Source organism: Anomaloglossus baeobatrachus, chromosome 5 (assembly GCF_048569485.1).
Source record: "Anomaloglossus baeobatrachus isolate aAnoBae1 chromosome 5, aAnoBae1.hap1, whole genome shotgun sequence".
NCBI lineage: Eukaryota > Metazoa > Chordata > Amphibia > Anura > Aromobatidae > Anomaloglossus > Anomaloglossus baeobatrachus.
Window position 1 is genome coordinate 186,608,472 of NC_134357.1, and position 21,411 is coordinate 186,629,882.

The 21,411-nt window shown below is 44.6% G+C and overlaps 1 protein-coding gene across 1 annotated transcript in view; it reads left to right on the forward strand.

Moving 5' to 3' along the window:
• Positions 1–21,411, forward strand: part of RASGEF1A (RasGEF domain family member 1A) — a 759,117-nt gene that overhangs the window by 350,002 nt on the left and 387,704 nt on the right. The window contains exon 2 of the mRNA XM_075349030.1: positions 9,783–9,876. The gene's annotated coding sequence lies outside the window, so the exon portion shown is untranslated. The remainder of the gene's footprint in view (positions 1–9,782; positions 9,877–21,411) is intronic.

Sequence of the window (21,411 nt, forward strand, 5' to 3'; positions counted from 1 at the left end):
TGCAGAGCGCGTCTGCCTGCGTTGCACACTACAACTCATTCTAACCAAGCCATTATACTAGCAAACACTCAGTGTACCTAGTGGCATCCTATACGTGGCTATTGGACTTTGCTATAGTCCCACTAGTGCAAAGACATTTGCAGAGCGCGTCTGCCTGCGTTGCACACTACAACTCATTCTAACCAAGCCATTATACTAGCAAACACTCAGTGTACCTAGTGGCATCCTATACGTGGCTATTGGACTTTGCTATAGTCCCACTAGTGCAAAGACATTTGCAGAGCGCGTCTGCCTGCGTTGCACACTACAACTCATTCTAACCAAGCCATTATACTAGCAAACACTCAGTGTACCTAGTGGCATCCTATACGTGGCTATTGGACTTTGCTATAGTCCCACTAGTGCAAAGACATTTGCAGAGCGCGTCTGCCTGCGTTGCACACTACAACTCATTCTAACCAAGCCATTATACTAGCAAACACTCAGTGTACCTAGTGGCATCCTATACGTGGCTATTGGACTTTGCTATAGTCCCACTAGTGCAAAGACATTTGCAGAGCGCGTCTGCCTGCGTTGCACACTACAACTCATTCTAACCAAGCCATTATACTAGCAAACACTCAGTGTACCTAGTGGCATCCTATACGTGGCTATTGGACTTTGCTATAGTCCCACTAGTGCAAAGACATTTGCAGAGCGCGTCTGCCTGCGTTGCACACTACAACTCATTCTAACCAAGCCATTATACTAGCAAACACTCAGTGTACCTAGTGGCATCCTATACGTGGCTATTGGACTTTGCTATAGTCCCACTAGTGCAAAGACATTTGCAGAGCGCGTCTGCCTGCGTTGCACACTACAACTCATTCTAACCAAGCCATTATACTAGCAAACACTCAGTGTACCTAGTGGCATCCTATACGTGGCTATTGGACTTTGCTATAGTCCCACTAGTGCAAAGACATTTGCAGAGCGCGTCTGCCTGCGTTGCACACTACAACTCATTCTAACCAAGCCATTATACTAGCAAACACTCAGTGTACCTAGTGGCATCCTATACGTGGCTATTGGACTTTGCTATAGTCCCACTAGTGCAAAGACATTTGCAGAGCGCGTCTGCCTGCGTTGCACACTACAACTCATTCTAACCAAGCCATTATACTAGCAAACACTCAGTGTACCTAGTGGCATCCTATACGTGGCTATTGGACTTTGCTATAGTCCCACTAGTGCAAAGACATTTGCAGAGCGCGTCTGCCTGCGTTGCACACTACAACTCATTCTAACCAAGCCATTATACTAGCAAACACTCAGTGTACCTAGTGGCATCCTATACGTGGCTATTGGACTTTGCTATAGTCCCACTAGTGCAAAGACATTTGCAGAGCGCGTCTGCCTGCGTTGCACACTACAACTCATTCTAACCAAGCCATTATACTAGCAAACACTCAGTGTACCTAGTGGCATCCTATACGTGGCTATTGGACTTTGCTATAGTCCCACTAGTGCAAAGACATTTGCAGAGCGCGTCTGCCTGCGTTGCACACTACAACTCATTCTAACCAAGCCATTATACTAGCAAACACTCAGTGTACCTAGTGGCATCCTATACGTGGCTATTGGACTTTGCTATAGTCCCACTAGTGCAAAGACATTTGCAGAGCGCGTCTGCCTGCGTTGCACACTACAACTCATTCTAACCAAGCCATTATACTAGCAAACACTCAGTGTACCTAGTGGCATCCTATACGTGGCTATTGGACTTTGCTATAGTCCCACTAGTGCAAAGACATTTGCAGAGCGCGTCTGCCTGCGTTGCACACTACAACTCATTCTAACCAAGCCATTATACTAGCAAACACTCAGTGTACCTAGTGGCATCCTATACGTGGCTATTGGACTTTGCTATAGTCCCACTAGTGCAAAGACATTTGCAGCACGTCTGCCTGCGTTGCACACTCCAACTAATTATAACTAAGTTGCATTGTCAGGGATATTTATTCTTTATTATTCTGCTGTTAATAAAGCTAGACCACCACTGCAATCTTCACCACCTCTCAATTTTTACTACCACATTTTCAGTCCACAATCTTGTCGCAATCAACATGAGTGGCAAAATGACAGATGCTGGTGGAAAGGGGAAGAGGCGTGGTGGAAAAGGCAAAAAAGGTTTTGTCCGTGGGGAAGGTGGCAAAGCTCCATTATCATCTGCTGAAGATAGACCATCTACCAGCAAAAGTAAGATGTCTACTACTTACCGTGGACAATCCGATGTGCTCCCTTTTTTACGGACACGAACAACAGGAAGAAAGGTAGATGATGGGCAAAAAAGGAAAATGCTTGAATGGATCTCAAGTGGTCCAACAAGTGCCCTCTCAGCCACTTCAAGTACCGCATCCAAAAAACACCAGTCCTCTGAGTTGTCATCCCAATCACACTTGATTTCTCCCAGCTCTGAAGTCTCCATCAGCCCTGCACAGTATGGTGGAACTGAGATGGCTGAGTCTGCAGAGCTGTTCAGTCACACTATAGCCTGGGAATCAGAGGTCTGCTCCCAAGCTACAGTGAGTACAGAACAGGAAATGGTCTGCAGTGATGCCCAGAACCTTTGTGACTCAGATTCAGGCCGTGAGGACCAAGTTTCTGAGCATAATGTTGACCCTTTGTCACAAACTGTAACACCTGTGGTTATAGACAATGAGGAACATACTGATGAAGATGAGACGCAGATACCCGATTGGGATGGCAACTTAAATATTCCGTCAGGGCAAGAAGAGGCTCGGTCTGAGGGGGAGGGGAGTGCAAACACAACAATTGATGATGACGTTCTAGATCCCACCTACTGTCAACCCCCAGTCAGGCACTCGAGGAGGTCAACAGAGGCGGTGGAGGAGGATGCAACCGACGACGAAGTTACCTTGCGCCTTCCTGGACAGAGTCGGAGCACTGGTAGCACGTCTACAACTGCATCCTCAGCCACCACTCTGCCTATGAGCATTATTCGGGGTGGATCAACAGGTCGCATGGCCTCTAAGCCTTGCCTAGCCTGGTCCTTTTTTCACATCGAAAAAGATCGCCCAACTCATGTGATATGTAACATTTGTCATGATTCTCTTAGTAGAGGTCAAAAGCTCAGCAGTTTGACAACTTCTTCCATGAATCGTCACATGAATAAATATCATAAGTCCCGGTGGGAAGCTCACCGTGCTGCAATGCGGCCTAGCGGAGCGAACCATCCACCGCCCGCCCCTTCCACTGCATCCGCGCGCTCTTCATCTTCTAGGACTGTGGGGACAGCTGCCACACCTGTTTTTCCACGCAAAACTTCCACCACTGTAACCGCAACAGGCAGTTTGCTTGTAAGGTCGTCAGTTGGTTTGGAAGGGGAAACAAGTGAGTGTGTACAGCTCTCTCAGACATCGATAGCACCAACGTTGGATGAAGGCAACATCATGTCTCCGCCTGCACTTTCCTCACAAACCTGCATTTTTCCAGGGACACCCTACTCAACACCGTCTACACACAGCAGCCAGATCTCTGTCCCTCAGATGTGGTCAAATAAAAGGCCACTTCCTCCGACCCATGACAAAGCTAAGAGGTTGACTCTATCCCTCTGTAAGCTGTTGGCTACCGAAATGCTGCCTTTCCGCCTAGTGGACACACAGGATTTTAGAGACCTTATGTCTGTCGCTGTGCCCCAGTACCAGATGCCTAGTCGCCACTACTTCTCTAAGAAAGGTGTGCCCGCGCTACACCAGCATGTCGCACACAACATCACCGCTTCCTTGAGAAACTCTGTGTGTGAACGGGTGCATTTCACCACCGATACTTGGACCAGTAAGCATGGACAGGGACGTTACATGTCGCTGACTGGGCACTGGGTAACTATGGTGATAGATGGTGAAGGGTCTGCTGCACAAGTCTTGCCGTCCCCACGACTTGTGTGTCAATCCTCTGTCTGTCCAAGTTCCGCCACTGCTTCTGCATCCTCCACCTCATCTGGGTCCTCCACCTCCGCCCCAAGCCTGCCTGGTCAGGCCACCAGCGTTCTCACTGCGCAGAAGGAATCACGCACCCCTCATTACTATGCTGGCAGCAGAGCGCAACGGCATCAGGCGGTCTTTAGCTTGACATGTCTTGGTAATAAGAGTCACACAGCTGAGGAGTTGTGGTCAGCTTTGCGGTCCGAGTTTAATAAATGGTTGTCTCCACTCAAACTGCAGCCTGGTAAGGCCGTGTGCGACAATGCTGCAAACCTGGGTGCGGCACTTCGCCTGGGCAAGGTGACACACGTACCTTGTATGGCTCACGTGTTGAACCTTGTCGTGCAGCAATTTTTAACACACTATCCCGGCCTAGATGGCCTTCTGAACAGGGCACGAAAACTGTCAGCTCACTTCCGCCGTTCAAGCGCCGCAGCAGAGCGACTTGCATCGCTCCAGAAGTCTTTCGGCCTGCCGGTTCATCGCCTGAAATGCGATGTGGCGACACGCTGGAATTCAACTCTCCACATGTTACAGCGACTGTGGCAGCACCGCAGAGCCCTGGTGCAATACGTCATGACGTATAGCCTGGGCCAACGAGATGCAGAGGTGGGGCAGATCACCCTGATGGAGTGGTCTCAGATCAAGGACCTATGCACCCTTCTGCACAGTTTCGACATGGCGACGAATATGTTTAGCGCTGACAATGCCATTATCAGCATGACGATTCCAGTCATTTACATGCTGGAGCACACGCTAAACACTATTCGGAGTCAGGGGGTGGGACAACATGAAGGGGAGGAACTACAGGAGGATTCATATGCGCAAGGGACAACAACATCACCAAGGTCCAGACGTTCATCATCACCAACGCAGCAGGCATGGGACCATGGGGGACAGGGATCGACAAGGGCGCATAGTAGCAGGCGAAATGTTGAGCAAGGTGCAGGAGAACATGAAGAAATGGAGGACGAACTGTCCATGGACATGGAAGACTCAGCGGATGAGGGAGACCTTGGTCAAATTTCAGTTGAAAGAGGTTGGGGTCAGATGTCAGAGGAAGAAAGAACGGGTAGCACCTCTATGCCACAAACACAGCATGGACTTAGTCCGCATGGCTGCGCAAGACACATGAGTGCCTTTTTGTTGCACTACCTCCAACATGACAGTCGTATTGTCAAAATTAGAAGTGATGATGACTACTGGATTGCCACACTATTAGATCCCCGGTACAAGTCCAAATTTTGTGACATAATTCCAGCCATAGAAAGGGACGCACGTATGCAGGAGTATCAGCAGAAGCTGTTACTAGATCTTAGCTCGGCTTTTCCACCAAACAACCGTGCAGGTGCAGGGAGTGAATCTCCCAGTTGTAACTTGACAAACATGGGACGGTCTCGTCATCTTCAACAGTCTACCCGTACCAGTAGGACCTTTTCTGGTGCCGGTAACAGCAATTTTATGGAATCTTTTCATAATTTTTTTAGACCCTCTTTTGCAAGGCCACCAGAGACAACAAGTCTGACACATAGTCAACGGCTGGAGAGGATGATACAGGAGTATCTCCAAATGAACATCGATGCCATGACTGTGCAACTGGAGCCTTGCTCCTTTTGGGCTTCAAACCTACAAAAATGGCCAGAGCTCGCAACTTACGCCTTGGAGATTTTGTCGTGTCCAGCTGCCAGCGTTGTCTCTGAACGTGTATTCAGTGCTGCTGGGTGTGTGCTGACAGATAAGCGCACGCGTCTGTCCAGTGACAATGTGGACAGACTGACGTTCATCAAAATGAACAAGTCATGGATCCAGAAGGAATTTACTACCCCTGTGTCATCCTGGGGAGAGTAAATGCTTGTGGATTTGGAATGTGCTTGATGCAAATCAAAACATCCTGTTTGCAACTAGGGCCCAAGTGCTGCCACTGATGGGGTGGGTGTCTGTGTGGCCCAATTTTTGGAAAAAAGGGAGACTCCGCTTGGAGTAACCCTTGCTTGCTGTGTTTTTAAAAGAAGCCAAGATGAACAGAGCTGGGATCAGGAAAGACTTTGCTACCTACCCCGGTGTCATCCTGGGGACGGCTAAGAATAGCGTATTTTTGAATGTGCTTGATGCAAATCAAAACATCCTGTTTGCAACTAGGGCCCAAGTGCTGCCACTGATGGGGTGGGTGTCTGTGTGGCCCAATTTTTGGAAAAAAGGGAGACTCCGCTTGGAGTAACCCTTGCTTACATTGTTTTTAAAAGAAGCCAAGATGAACAAGTCATGGGTCAGCAAAGACTTTGCTACCTACCCCGGTGTCATCCTGTGGACGGCTAAGAATAGCGTATTTTTGAATGTGCTTGATGCAAATCAAAACATCCTGTTTGCAACTAGGGCCCAAGTGCTGCCACTGATGGGGTGGGTGTCTGTGTGGCCCAATTTTTGGAAAAAAGGGAGACTCCGCTTGGAGTAACCCTTGCTTACATTGTTTTTAAAAGAAGCCAAGATGAACAAGTCATGGGTCAGCAAAGACTTTGCTACCTACCCCGGTGTCATCCTGGGGACGGCTAAGAATAGCGTATTTTTGAATGTGCTTGATGCAAATCAAAACATCCTGTTTGCAACTAGGGCCCAAGTGCTGCCACTGATGGGGTGGGTGTCTGTGTGGCCCAATTTTTGGAAAAAAGGGAGACTCCGCTTGGAGTAACCCTTGCTTGCTGTGTTTTTAAAAGAAGCCAAGATGAACAGAGCTGGGATCAGGAAAGACTTTGCTACCTACCCCGGTGTCATCCTGTGGACGGCTAAGAATAGCGTATTTTTGAATGTGCTTGATGCAAATCAAAACATCCTGTTTGCAACTAGGGCCCAAGTGCTGCCACTGATGGGGTGGGTGTCTGTGTGGCCCAATTTTTGGAAAAAAGGGAGACTACGCTTGGAGTAACCCTTGCTTACATTGTTTTTAAAAGAAGCCAAGATGAACAAGTCATGGGTCAGCAAAGACTTTGCTACCTACCCCGGTGTCATCCTGGGGACGGCTAAGAATAGCGTATTTTTGAATGTGCTTGATGCAAATCAAAACATCCTGTTTGCAACTAGGGCCCAAGTGCTGCCACTGATGGGGTGGGTGTCTGTGTGGCCCAATTTTTGGAAAAAAGGGAGACTCCGCTTGGAGTAACCCTTGCTTGCTGTGTTTTTAAAAGAAGCCAAGATGAACAGAGCTGGGATCAGGAAAGACTTTGCTACCTACCCCGGTGTCATCCTGTGGACGGCTAAGAATAGCGTATTTTTGAATGTGCTTGATGCAAATCAAAACATCCTGTTTGCAACTAGGGCCCAAGTGCTGCCACTGATGGGGTGGGTGTCTGTGTGGCCCAATTTTTGGAAAAAAGGGAGACTCCGCTTGGAGTAACCCTTGCTTACATTGTTTTTAAAAGAAGCCAAGATGAACAAGTCATGGGTCAGCAAAGACTTTGCTACCTACCCCGGTGTCATCCTGGGGACGGCTAAGAATAGCGTATTTTTGAATGTGCTTGATGCAAATCAAAACATCCTGTTTGCAACTAGGGCCCAAGTGCTGCCACTGATGGGGTGGGTGTCTGTGTGGCCCAATTTTTGGAAAAAAGGGAGACTCCGCTTGGAGTAACCCTTGCTTACATTGTTTTTAAAAGAAGCCAAGATGAACAAGTCATGGGTCAGCAAAGACTTTGCTACCTACCCCGGTGTCATCCTGGGGACGGCTAAGAATAGCGTATTTTTGAATGTGCTTGATGCAAATCAAAACATCCTGTTTGCAACTAGGGCCCAAGTGCTGCCACTGATGGGGTGGGTGTCTGTGTGGCCCAATTTTTGGAAAAAAGGGAGACTCCGCTTGGAGTAACCCTTGCTTGCTGTGTTTTTAAAAGAAGCCAAGATGAACAGAGCTGGGATCAGGAAAGACTTTGCTACCTACCCCGGTGTCATCCTGGGGACGGCTAAGAATAGCGTATTTTTGAATGTGCTTGATGCAAATCAAAACATCCTGTTTGCAACTAGGGCCCAAGTGCTGCCACTGATGGGGTGGGTGTCTGTGTGGCCCAATTTTTGGAAAAAAGGGAGACTCCGCTTGGAGTAACCCTTGCTTGCTGTGTTTTTAAAAGAAGCCAAGATGAACAGAGCTGGGATCAGGAAAGACTTTGCTACCTACCCCGGTGTCATCCTGTGGACGGCTAAGAATAGCGTATTTTTGAATGTGCTTGATGCAAATCAAAACATCCTGTTTGCAACTAGGGCCCAAGTGCTGCCACTGATGGGGTGGGTGTCTGTGTGGCCCAATTTTTGGAAAAAAGGGAGACTCCGCTTGGAGTAACCCTTGCTTACATTGTTTTTAAAAGAAGCCAAGATGAACAAGTCATGGGTCAGCAAAGACTTTGCTACCTACCCCGGTGTCATCCTGGGGACGGCTAAGAATAGCGTATTTTTGAATGTGCTTGATGCAAATCAAAACATCCTGTTTGCAACTAGGGCCCAAGTGCTGCCACTGATGGGGTGGGTGTCTGTGTGGCCCAATTTTTGGAAAAAAGGGAGACTCCGCTTGGAGTAACCCTTGCTTGCTGTGTTTTTAAAAGAAGCCAAGATGAACAGAGCTGGGATCAGGAAAGACTTTGCTACCTACCCCGGTGTCATCCTGTGGACGGCTAAGAATAGCGTATTTTTGAATGTGCTTGATGCAAATCAAAACATCCTGTTTGCAACTAGGGCCCAAGTGCTGCCACTGATGGGGTGGGTGTCTGTGTGGCCCAATTTTTGGAAAAAAGGGAGACTCCGCTTGGAGTAACCCTTGCTTGCTGTGTTTTTAAAAGAAGCCAAGATGAACAGAGCTGGGATCAGGAAAGACTTTGCTACCTACCCCGGTGTCATCCTGGGGACGGTTAAGAATAGCGTATTTTTGAATGTGCTTGATGCAAATCTAGCTGTGAAGTGTACAACTGGGGCCCAAGTGCTGCCACTGAAGGGGTGGGTGTGTGTGGGGCCCAATTTTTGGAAAAAAGGGAGACTCCGCTTGGAGTAACCCTTGCTTGCTGTGTTTTTAAAAGAAGCCAAGATGAACAGAGCTGGGATCAGGAAAGACTTTGCTACCTACCCCGGTGTCATCCTGGGGACGGATAAGAATGGCGTATTTTTGAATGTGCTTGATGCAAATCTAGCTGTGAAGTGTACAACTGGGGCACAACTGCTGCCACTGAAGGGGTGGGTGTGTGGGGCCCAATTTTTGGAAAAAAGGGAGACTCCGCTTGGAGTCACCTTGCGGTGTTTTACATGACTTTAGAAGGGCGTGCCATGCCTATATCTGTGTGTCCTCCTCTTTTTCCTTGTCCAGCTGTTTTGTTTTCGCATGAGTACATGTCCTTGTCACTTTCCCATGTGTTTGTGTTGTGTTGTGAGTTGTTTGTCACCTTTTGGACACCTTTGAGGGTGTTTTCTAGGTGTTTTACTGTGTTTGTGATTGCCTGCCATTGTTTCCTATGGGCTCGAGTTCGGTTCGTCGAACGTTCGACGAGCCGAACTCGAGCCAGACCCCCCGTTCGGCGAACCGCCTCGAGCCGAACCGGGACCGGTTCGCTCATCTCTAGTAAAGGCCTCCCTATCACATCACCAGTACTAGAAGTGAGGCATGGTAGGGCCTTTACATATTTACATTGAGGCATTGAATCTTCTGAAGCCCTGGATGAGATACCATAAAATGTCAAGCTTATGTGATTCACATTTATGATGTCATTTGCATTTTTAAGTGATCTGATCTACCAGTAATTATAAATGATTTTCTCCTTTTTTGGTTTTCAGATTCCATTCCCTAGTTTGATTACACTTACAGTTTACTACGGCTTCAGAAAATCCAGCCGGTGGTGTGTGTGAGTGTCCGTGGAAGCAACTATGGGTGAGTCTTATAAATTTTTCCAACTTAAATAAGTTATGACATTTCCAAAAACAGAAAAACAGGTGACATAAGCAATTGACGATTTTGGCAAAATTGAGATCTATAAAAGGAAAATTATCTTCTAAAATGGCTCACATAGCCTCGTCCAAAGGACCAATGATTCACTGCAAAAACTGAATGAGAAAACTGTCAAAAGCAAAAATTAATTATGTGTTGAGATGTGATTCATGTACATATTGCTGTATTTAAGATCCATTACACACAAATCCCAATAATGACATTTAAAGAAATCTATGAAACCATACTGTTCCTTGATGTGCATCAGGGGTGGACACAGACAGGAGAGGGACCTTGTGCAGGAATAATGCAGTCCAATATCTCATCATAATGCACAATTCCACTTGTTTTGGACATGTAGTGGGCCCCTAACCTCTAGGGCCCCTGTGAAGCTGCTCAGGTTGCACAAATAGTATGTTCACACCTAATGTGATTCCATATTTTAATTCTGGGAGAGAAAATCATGGCATGGCCAAATGAATGCCATTATATGAAGCTATTCAGAACGTTTTGTTTCTAGTGGTGTATGCTGTACCTAAAGAAGTCACAATGGCACATAGGACGCCAACTCACTGATATCATGATTCTGTGCTCAGTACTGCTATGCTATACACTATATAGTCCAAGTTTGTAGATCTCTCTGCCAATTACTAGCTTAAGGCTTCAAGTGCTGCTGCCACATCCTTTGTAGACAGGTGCATGGTGTGCAATCTCAATAGAAAACATTGCTAGTTGTGCGGCTCGCACTGAGCAGCTCAGTTACCTGAAATGTGGCATTGCTATAGAAAGCCACGTGTAATATATATCACTGTGACATTTCTGATTAGCTAGATTAGTGCTATTATTATGAAGAGGACGATCTATCTGTGAATCTCTTAGTACAGAATTCTGAACAGTCTCTAGAAGTTACATCAGCTCGACATTTATAAGCTTCCAACTTTGTGTCAATATGAGAAACCAATAATAAGGCTTATCTGAAATGCGTCAGTTTCTTACTCCCGTTGTTTTTTTTTTGTCTGTCTGCTATGCTAAGCTATATTTTAATGAAGAAATAAGCATGCAGTTTTATCTAACTTTTCCTCTACCGTGGTCCGGTTCTTGCATGATTTCACATCTCATTTTGTTTGTCTTCAACAATTTGGGAAAGGCCCTTTTACTGTTACTTTATGATTGCACCCCTGTTCTCATATCAAGATCGATAAAGACATGGGTTGACTAGTTTGGTGGAAAAGAATTTAAGTGGTCTATTCAAAGACCTGACTTCAACTCCACCAAATACCTTAGAAAAGAATGTGAACTGTAAGGGTGTGTGCCCAGATCAGTGTTTGCTACATTTTGGACGCAGCAAGCTTCAGCTGCATCTAAAACGCTGCGTTGTACAGTTAAAGCATAGTGGATGGGATTTCTAGAAATCCGTGCGCACTGTGCTTTTTTCTGCAACAAACACTGACCTGCGGTGCCTCTTTCCAGACCGCAGCATGTCAATTGTTTGCTGCGGAATTGCCTGCATCCTCCATAGGGAGAATACAAGCGAGAGACCACAGTGCACTGAACCCTGATCATGGGCACAGTCAGCTGCGGTCTCCTGCCGAGGAGACTCACGGCCTCACAGGTCAGGACCCGCTAAGACGCAGTGAGTCCTGATCGTGGACACATACCCTAAGCCAGACCGTCTCATCAGTTCCTCACCTCATACATGCTTTTTTAACTTATAGAGAACCAGCCAGCAGGATTTTCATATATAAAGTAAAGCCAGTGCTATACTGGCTCTAGGATGCTGAATGTAAGCATGCCTTTTTGATCTGAGACTGGAGGTTTTATTTCAGAGATATGTGCAAGTGAAGTTACAGAAATGCACTGCTATTTGATTGATATCAGCCCCAGAATATATATGTGGGTCAGGTTTTGCTAGCTATTCCTGCCCCTGTCGGCTGCCTGGCCTTGGTAGATGCTAGACTGTATGGGCTTCTTCCAGGTATGAGTCTTTCTGTCACGTGATAGGGGCGTGTTCGCAAGGCAGCCCATACACTCTGTCAAGTCAGCAGCCTTCCCCATGATTGTATAGCCTACTAAATCAGACTAAGGTACCAATTTAAATGCTTTTCAGTAGGGATGGGCTGACCCAGACTGTAAAAGTTTGAATCCACGAAGTTTCAAAGGTACCCAGGTGCTGGATCCGGGCCTGGGATTCCGTGTTTTGAACAGAATCTGGTACTGAGGAAAAAAAAAAAAATAAAGGATAAATAAAGAAAATAAGAATGAAGCAAGTGCTTCATACTTACCGAGGCTTTCCCCGCCAACCGACTGTCCTGGCTTCTGCGGTCGGTTGCCGTCAGACGCCCACCCCCCAACCTGTGTGACAGCATCTGACTGCAACCAATCACAAATATTAAACGAAATCACTGCACTCAATTTTTTGTGATGCAAAAGTGAAAATTTATTTAAAGAACTGCGACTATGAAATCCTCCGACGTTTCAACCCACCTGAGTCTTAGTCGAGAGTCGCTATGTAAAAGAAATATATGATCAAAAACAAAATTCAAAATAAATGTACAATAATCACAATAAACACTTTATACAGAAGATATATACAAAATATATACAAAATTTACAAAATCAAATCAATGAGTCAAAGACAATGATAGGATGTAAGTTGAACTAGCTGTTAGAGCAAAAGGCCATGGGATATATTATTCTATAATTTAGAAGTATTTTTACAAAGTAAAAATGATTAATGGCCAAATGGTAATCTAAAGGTACAGTAAAGCAAGTAGATCAATCGATAAAGGGGGGAGGGGAGGAGGAGGGAAGAGATAATAATAATAAACAATAAACAAACAACAAAGAGGAGAAATGTGAACAATGGTGTAGTACACCGGCAAAGTTACCTGTACAGTAGGTGCCTGGAGGATGAAAGATGAGGTGCATTGAAGCACTAACGTATAGGAGAAGGTGCCTAATGAAATACAACATAGTAAATCAGTATAGCATATACAGATTAGGGAGGACCCAAGTTAGATATAAAAGTATATAATTACCTTGAGGTTAGCGCACAGGGTTTGCAGGCGCAGCAGGGCTGTTACTATTGGTATATTATATCCTAAGGTACTGCCGAGAAGGGGAGGTATATAGCAATGAATGAGCCCACCAGTAGCCAATCGGATGCTCCGTTCATATGGGTTTTGTAAGTGAAAGACATGTGTTCTGGGCGTCAGGGTTGTAGACGTGGCACCACGTTCAATTACCCACGACGCATGCGCATAGAGAGGCTATGGGACTGGAGCACTTCATACTTACCGAGGCTCTGTCATGGCTGTACACTGCTCCCACGGCCTTTCCTTCACTTCCTGGGCCTCTAATTACTGCCCATCCATATTCACTGCTTTCCCCGCCAACCGACTGTCCTAGCTTCTGTGGTTGGTTGCAGTCAGACGCTCCTCCAACCAGTGTGACAGCATCTGACTGCAACCAATAACAGGCGCTGTCTGTGGGTCAGTATCATGGTATAAAAATAAATAAATGAAATACTTAGCATAGGGTCCCCCCGTATTATGATGCCCAGCACAGATAAAGCCCACCATTACAGGCTGCAGCCCCCAGTTGTGCGCTTATCCTGGCTGTGTATCAAAATAAGAGGAACTGCATGTGGCCTTTTGTTTTGTATTTTTTTAATTAGTTAAATTCATAATTTTAAAAACCGGTGTGTGGTTCCTCCCCCAAAATTTGATACCCAGCCAAGATAAATCATAAAGACAAAAAATCTGAGTTTTTAAAGTGCAAAAATACATTATTTATTAGACAAATGTGACAGATTTCAGTAAAAACCTTTTTTAAAAAAACATAGATGCCAGGACTGAGCCAGAAGGCATTACGTTAAGGTATAAAGGTAGATAAGGTCTCCCATCAGAGTTTACAGGGCACATAGGGAATACAATAAAGTATAATCCAAATATATGAAACAGGTCATGCATGTGCACAAGTACTTTACAAGGCAATACAATAGGTATATACAGAGATAAAGGACAAAGAGTCCAGTGTATTTATCATTCCATATTGTAAAGTCCTGACAATTCAAGATACAAAGATTCTCTGGTGGGCTGACAACACTTGTAATGTGCCCTCAAGGAAACCCCAGAGAGACCTGTTAGGAAGTGGAGGGTATACCGGACAGTCCAGACGTTAGGGAGGCCCCCAAAACGCCCTACATACGTTTCAATTCATGAAGGGTGTAGAATCTTCCTCAGGGGACGAGGTGCCGTGGTGAGGGAACCTCAGAACGCCAGGTTTAAGTAGCATCGCTCCTAAGTGACGAACCCGGAAGTCACGTAGGTGGTGCATGCGTGGGTCTCTCCGGGTAGTCTCGCGCGAGTCACCGCCGTCACGCCGACTCGCGCATGCACGGGAGCGGGGACGCGTCCCCATAGCTCCCGCGCATGCGCGCGGCGCACAGACAGCGGCGATAAACACACAGACCAGCCAGGACCTGCGCACGCGCACATGAAGACCGGGCCGTACTCAATAGGTTTGTATACAAAGATAATTTATTATCACAGTTTCTCAGACGTTTTCCATGTGTAATCACAGCGGTAATCCAAGTCTCCAATTAGTATTGTAAAAATGCAAAATTGCCTAAAAAGGAGACAATCAGAAAAATATACCCGGCATTAAAATGGGGCCAAAAAGTTGGAAAATTAAAAGAGTGATATTAAAAGTAACACCAAAATTTACAGCGGAGCATAGGTAATCACACAGAGAGGATCAAATTAGGTACAAATATATTAGAGATGGTTCACAGAAACGGGACATAACTAATGGACTTGTTGAGTCTATTAGGGACCAAAGTGTCCAGTGTAAGGATCCATTTGGCCTCGCATTGTGCCAAGCGCTTTTTAAGATCACCACCCCTGATCCCCCCTTTTATCACATCAATACCTCTAATTTTCAATTTAGAGGGGTCACAGGAGTGGTGAATCTTAAAATGCCTCGGCAAAGTCTTCAGGAGGGTAATGTCGGTCACTGTTTCGGCTGCAGCAATGTCCCTAACATGTTCCCTGACTCTAATGCGGAGCTCACGTGACGTGAGCCCCACATATGTCAGGGAACAGGTGCAGGTGGCAAAATACACCACGTGTGTTATTCCACACGTGATGTATGATTTGATGTTATAATTTTTCTTGCCATCTGATGAGTAGAAAGATGTACACTGAAGGACATTGCTGTAAGCCAAACAATGCCCGCAGGGAAAACATCCCTGCAAGGGGCCACGTGATCCAAAGATGTATGTCCTTGGAGGAACATAGTGGCTTTTTACCAACAAATCCTTCAGGTTCCTCACCCTCCTGGATGTCATGGATGGAAATTGCGGTAATTTATCTGCAAAAATAGGGTCTGTAAGCAAGACTGACCAGTGTTTTTTCATTATGTCCCACATCGTCTCCCATTCCACATTATAAGTGCCAATAAATCTGATCACCGGGTCAGAGGGTTCACGTCGTTTGGAGGCATAAGAGAGTAATTGTGTCCTAGGTGTCTTTTTTGCCCTATTATAGCCATGTTTGATACTCCGCTTGCTGTAACCCCTGTCTAGAAAACGACTCCTGAGATCGGATGACTGTGTTTCAAAATTGACATCAGATGAGCAGATCCGTTTCATCCTTAAGAATTGCCCCGTCGAGATGGCGCGAATGGTAGATGGGTTATGGGCGCATGAGGCATGCAGTAATGCATTGACGGACGTGTTCTTGTGATACACGTCCGTCTGGATTGACCCCCTATCATCAACCAAGATCTGGATATCAAGGAAGTCGATTCTGCGATTACTGCATTTATAGGTCAATTTGATGTTAAAATTATTTTGGTTCAATTGCCTCATAAACTGATCGAGTTGCTCCATCGGGCCCTGCCAAATAAACAATACATCATCGATAAATCAATGCCAGCACTGCACATGGGAAACGGCCTGTACGTCCCTGTCACCAAATACCAGCCTCTCCCAGTAACCAAGGAGGAGGACAGCGTACGAGGGCGCACAGGCTGCGCCCATTGCAGTGCCGCATTTCTGTAAATAAAAATTGTCCTTAAACACAAAGAAATTATGTGTCAGGGCGAAACGGAGCAACTCTAGGATCAGTTCACCCATGTCGCCACCCCGACCGGACATCTCAAGGAAAAAATGGACCGCCCTCAATCCGTCTTCATGTGATATGCAGGTATACAAACCCTCTACGTCTGCAGTGACAATAATCATGTCCTCTTCCATAAAGATACTGTCAATGTGCTGCAGGACGTCCGTCGTGTCACGAACATACGAGGGGAGTGTTTCCACCAAAGTTTTAAGATCTTAAAACTGATCCTAGAGTTGCACATAATTTTTTTGTGTTTAAGGACAATTTTTATTTACAGAAATGCGGCACTGCAATGGGTGCGGTCTGTGCGCCCTCGTACGCTGGCCTCTTCCTTGGTTACTGGTAGAGGCTGGTATTTGGTGACAGGGACGTACAGGCCGTTTCCCATGTGCAGTGCTGGCATTGATTTATTGATGATGTATTGTTTATTTGGCAGGGCCCGATGGAGCAACTCGATCAGTTTATGAGGCAATTGAACCAAAATAATTTTAACATCAAATTGACCTATAAATGCAGTAATCGCAGGATCAACTTCCTTGATATCCAGATCTTGGTTGATGATAGGGGGTCGATCCAGACGGACGTGTATCGCAAGAACACGTCCGTCAATGCATTACTGCATGCCTCATGCGCCCATAACCCATCTACCATTCACGCCATCCCGACGGGGCAATTCTTAAGGATGAAATGGATCTGCTCATCTGATGTCAATTTTGAAACACAGTCATCCGATCTCAGGAGTCGTTTTCTAGACAGGGGTTACAGCAAGCGGAGTATCAAACATGGCTATAATAGGGCAAAAAGGACACCTAGGACACAATTACTCTCTTATGCCTCCAAACGACGTGAACCCTCTGACCCGGTGATCAGATTTATTGGCACTTATAATGTGGAATGGGAGATGATTCGGGACATAATGAAAAAACACTGGTCAGTCTTGCTTACAGACCCTATTTTGGCAGATAAATTACCGCAATTTCCATCCATGACATCCAGGAGGGCGAGGAACCTGAAGGATTTGCTGGTAAAAAGCCACTATGTTCCTCCAAGGACATACATCTTTGGATCACGTGGCCCCTTGCAGGGATGTTTTCCCTGCGGGCATTGTTTGGCTTACAGCAATGTCCTTCGGTGTACATCTTTCTACTCATCAGATGGCAAGAAAAATTATAACATCAAATCATACATCACGTGTGGCACAACACACGTGGTGTATTTTGCCATCTGCATCTGTTCCCTGACATATGTGGGGCTCACATAACGTGAGCTCCGCATTAGAGTGAGGGAACATGTTAGGGACATTGCTGCAGCCGAAACAGTGACCAACATTACCCTCCTGAAGACTTTGCCGAGGCATTTTAAGATTCACCACTCCTGTGACCCCTCTAAATTGTAAATTAGAGGTATTGATGTGATAAAAGGGGGGATCAGGGGTGGTGATCTTAAAAAGCGTTTGGCACAATGCGAGGCCAAATGGATGCTTACACTGGACACTTTGGTCCCTAATGGACTCAACAAGTCCATTAGTTATGTCCCGTTTCTGTGAACCATCTCTAATATATTTGTACCTAATTTGATCCTCTCTGTGTGATTACCTATGCTCCGCTGTAAATTTCGGTGTTACTTTTAATATCACTCTTTTAAATTTTCCCACTTTTTGGCCCCATTTTAATGCCGGGTATATTCTTCTGATTGTCTCCGTTTTAGGCAATTTTGCAGTTTTACAATACTAATTGGAGACTTGGATTACCGCTGTGATTACACATGGAAAACGTCTGAGAAACTGTGATAATAAATTATTTTGTATACAAACCTATTGAGTACGGCCCGGTCTTCATGTGCGTGTGCGCGGGTCCTGGCTGGTCTGTGTGTTTATTGCCGCCGTCTGTGCGCCGCGCGCATGCGCGGGAGCTATGGTGACGCTTCCCCGCTCCCATGCATGCGCGAGTCGGCGTGACGGCGGTGAATCGCGCAAGACTACCCGGAGAGACCCACGCGGGCGCCCCCGACGTGACTTCCGGGTTAGTTACTTAGGAGCGGTGCTACTTAAACCCGGCGTGTACACTATTGGTGATTTGCCATCTGGCTTGGTGGTTATACTTTATTGTATTCTGTTTGTGCCCTGTAAACTCTGATGGGTGACCTTATCTACCTTTATACCTTAACCTAATGCCTTCTGGATCAGTCCTGGCGTCTATGTTTTTTTTAAAAAAAAAAATTTTACTGAAATCTGTCACATTTGTCTAATAAATAATGTATTTTTGCAGTTTGAAAACTCAGATTTTTTGTCTTTATGAATTATGATTATGAGTTTGTGCCACCCAAGGGGTTTCTGTAGATACTGGACCCACTGGAATACTTTGAGTAAGGTTATATGGAATCTTTTTCTAACCAGCCAAGATAAAGCCTGATAGCTGGGGGCTGGTATTCTCAGGCACTGTAAGTCCAGCCTAATAATAGCAGCCTGTGCATTTTTTGGCGGTATATATATATATATATATATATATATATATATATATATATATATATATACACACATATGTGCATTGTATGTATTTAAACTAACACTGATAATTATATGCTCTAATTATTGGTCTCACGTAGAAAATAGTTCCTAACCTCCAGTTTTCGGTCTATTTATATGTGCACTAATAGAAGTTTGTTCCCTATTTTTTCATAATGTATTCTTATCTATTGGTCAATAATATAATGTATTTTAACAATTCCTTGAATCTCTTAAATCTCGGGGATATATACATTAAATGTTTTTTGGGGTATATATTCAGTTAGTTACAAAAATATTTTTCTGGACCTTGTGATTAAACTTTTGGAAAGGTGGCAAGGATTTTGTTTGGCCCAGTTTTGCTTTTTTGTGAAATTATGTCCAATTTGCCTTTTTTCACTATTGTTTTTTTTTAGTTGTTCCAATACACACAAAGAAAATAAACATGTGTATGACCAAATGTGTAATTGCAATAATTTTCTGGGACAAATACAGTATATCACAAAAGTAACTACGCCCCTCACATAATTGTAAATATATTATTAAATGTTTTCTTGTATATTTGATGTGCCTTCTAAATAAGAACACACAGCAATTAATGTCAAAAGCACTGGCAACAAAAGTGAGTACACCCCTAAGTGAATGTGGCCACAGTGTGCCCAAATTGTCAATATTTTTGTGGCCTCCATTATTTTTAAGCTTGGTCTTAACCCTCTTGGCCATGGAGTTCGCTAGAGCGTCACAGGAGCCACTAAAATCCTCTTCCACTCCTCCATGACAGCATCACGGAGCTGGGAGATGTTGGAGACCTTGCACTCCTCCACCTTCTGTTTGAGGAAGGATTTAGGTCAGGAGATATTCTTGGCTAGACCAGCCCCTTTACCCTCAGTTTCTTCAGCAAGTCAGTGATTGTCATGGAAGGGTGTTTGGGCTCATTATCATGTTGGAATACTGCTTGGCTGATTATTCCTCCAGATGCCATGATCAATAGCGATCAAGACATTTGGAAAGTTGTGGGAGTGAGGAGGCTCGCTCTCTCACCCTCATCGGCAAACCTGTGATGACATGTGTTGGTTGTCATGGCACACCGAAGGCAAACAATGACATGTGTGCTGGATATAGTGGCCTGTTATATTGATCCCTAGGCAGAATCTAACAGGTATTTTGCAAGTGTAGGTCTCATGTATTGCAATACATGAGACCAATGATCAGAATAATAAAAGTTACACATATTTGTTATCAACGCGTCCAGAACTACACGATGTATAAAACTGTCAAACTATTTAACCCCTACCGTAAACACTATAAAAATGGAAAAAACTGATGCTTTTTTATCATACCACTCAAATGAAAGGGCAATAAAATGCAATAAAAAAAAACAACTGTGAATAAAAATGGTATCGCTGAAAACGTCATCTTGTCTTGCCAAAAACAAGCAGTGGAAAAATTAAAAAGCTACAGCTTTCAGAATACAGTGATGCAAAACAATACTTTTTTTTAAAAAAAAAGTTTTTATTTTATTAAAATGACAAAACATAAAAAAGATATACATGTGTTATTGTTGTTATCGTGCTGACCCAGAGAATAAAGCTGTCTTTTCATTTTTACCACACGGTAAAAGGCATAAAAAAAATATTCCTGAATTGCTGGTTTTGTTCATTCTGCAACCAAAAACTCAAAATAGAAAGGGATCCAAAAATATTATGTGCCGATAAAAAGGTCAACTCATCTCGCTAAAAACAAATTCTTGCGTGACTCTAATGGCAGAAGAATAGAAATATTATAGCTCTCAAAATAAGGTGATATAAAGATCTTTTTTTTTATAAAGGCGTTTTTTTAGTGTATGATAGTTGCCAAATACAAAAAAATTATAAAAATCTGGTATTGCTGTAATCGCATTGACCCAAAGACTAAAGCTGCCTAATCACTTATACCGCATGATAAACGTCATAACAAATAAATATTTATTCTGGCTCCCAAAGTTTGCAGTAAGGCTTGGCTCACCTTTATTTTGTGCTTATAATGAGGTTTATGTGCAAATCTCTGAAATACGTGATTCAGGTTGAATTTCCAACAGAAGAGTCCCTATAATGAGGCAAATGGAAACACTTTGGACTCTGTGGCCTATGATCTGGCCATGCCCTTTTTTAGGAGTGCATAAAAGTGTGGTCGACCACCTCTTTCATGCACACCTTAAAAGCTGGATACCACTGAACAGAAACCACAAATAGTCAAGAGTGTCTCAGCGTAGGGCACACAAGAAATGTGAACTGATCCAAAATATTATGTATTTAAAATGCCACAAACAAAAGATTTTACTCAACCCACAAAAAACAAGTCCCCACTCAGGTTTATCATCTGTTAACAGAAGTGGAGGATCTTACACATTACTGGTAGCACAACTTCCCCAAAAGAAATCCAGTGAAATATGCATTACCAAATCCAAATGCCCCCTCACGTCTGAGCCCCACAGTGTGCCTAAATGGCAGTTGGCACCCACATGTTTAGCATACTGTAGTGAGCAGAACCTGCTTGATTTATGGGGTTGCAGGTCTCCAGAAGCTCAAGCTGCGCACAATGTATGGGCACTACAATGTACTGGGCACTACAATAATAGATTTCCATTTTCACTCTGCAACATCCATTGCTGCTTGTTTCTGAAAAAACACCCATGGAGTCAAAATCATCTCTAGACCCAAAGAAGAATTCCAAAAGGGGTGCAATTTCCAAATTGGGGTCATTTGAGGAAGGTTTCTGCTTTTCTGGCACTTAGGGGCTCTGTATATTAAGTCTGCAAACTATTCTAGGAACCTCTGCACTCCAAAAGTCAAATAGCACTCCTTCCCACCA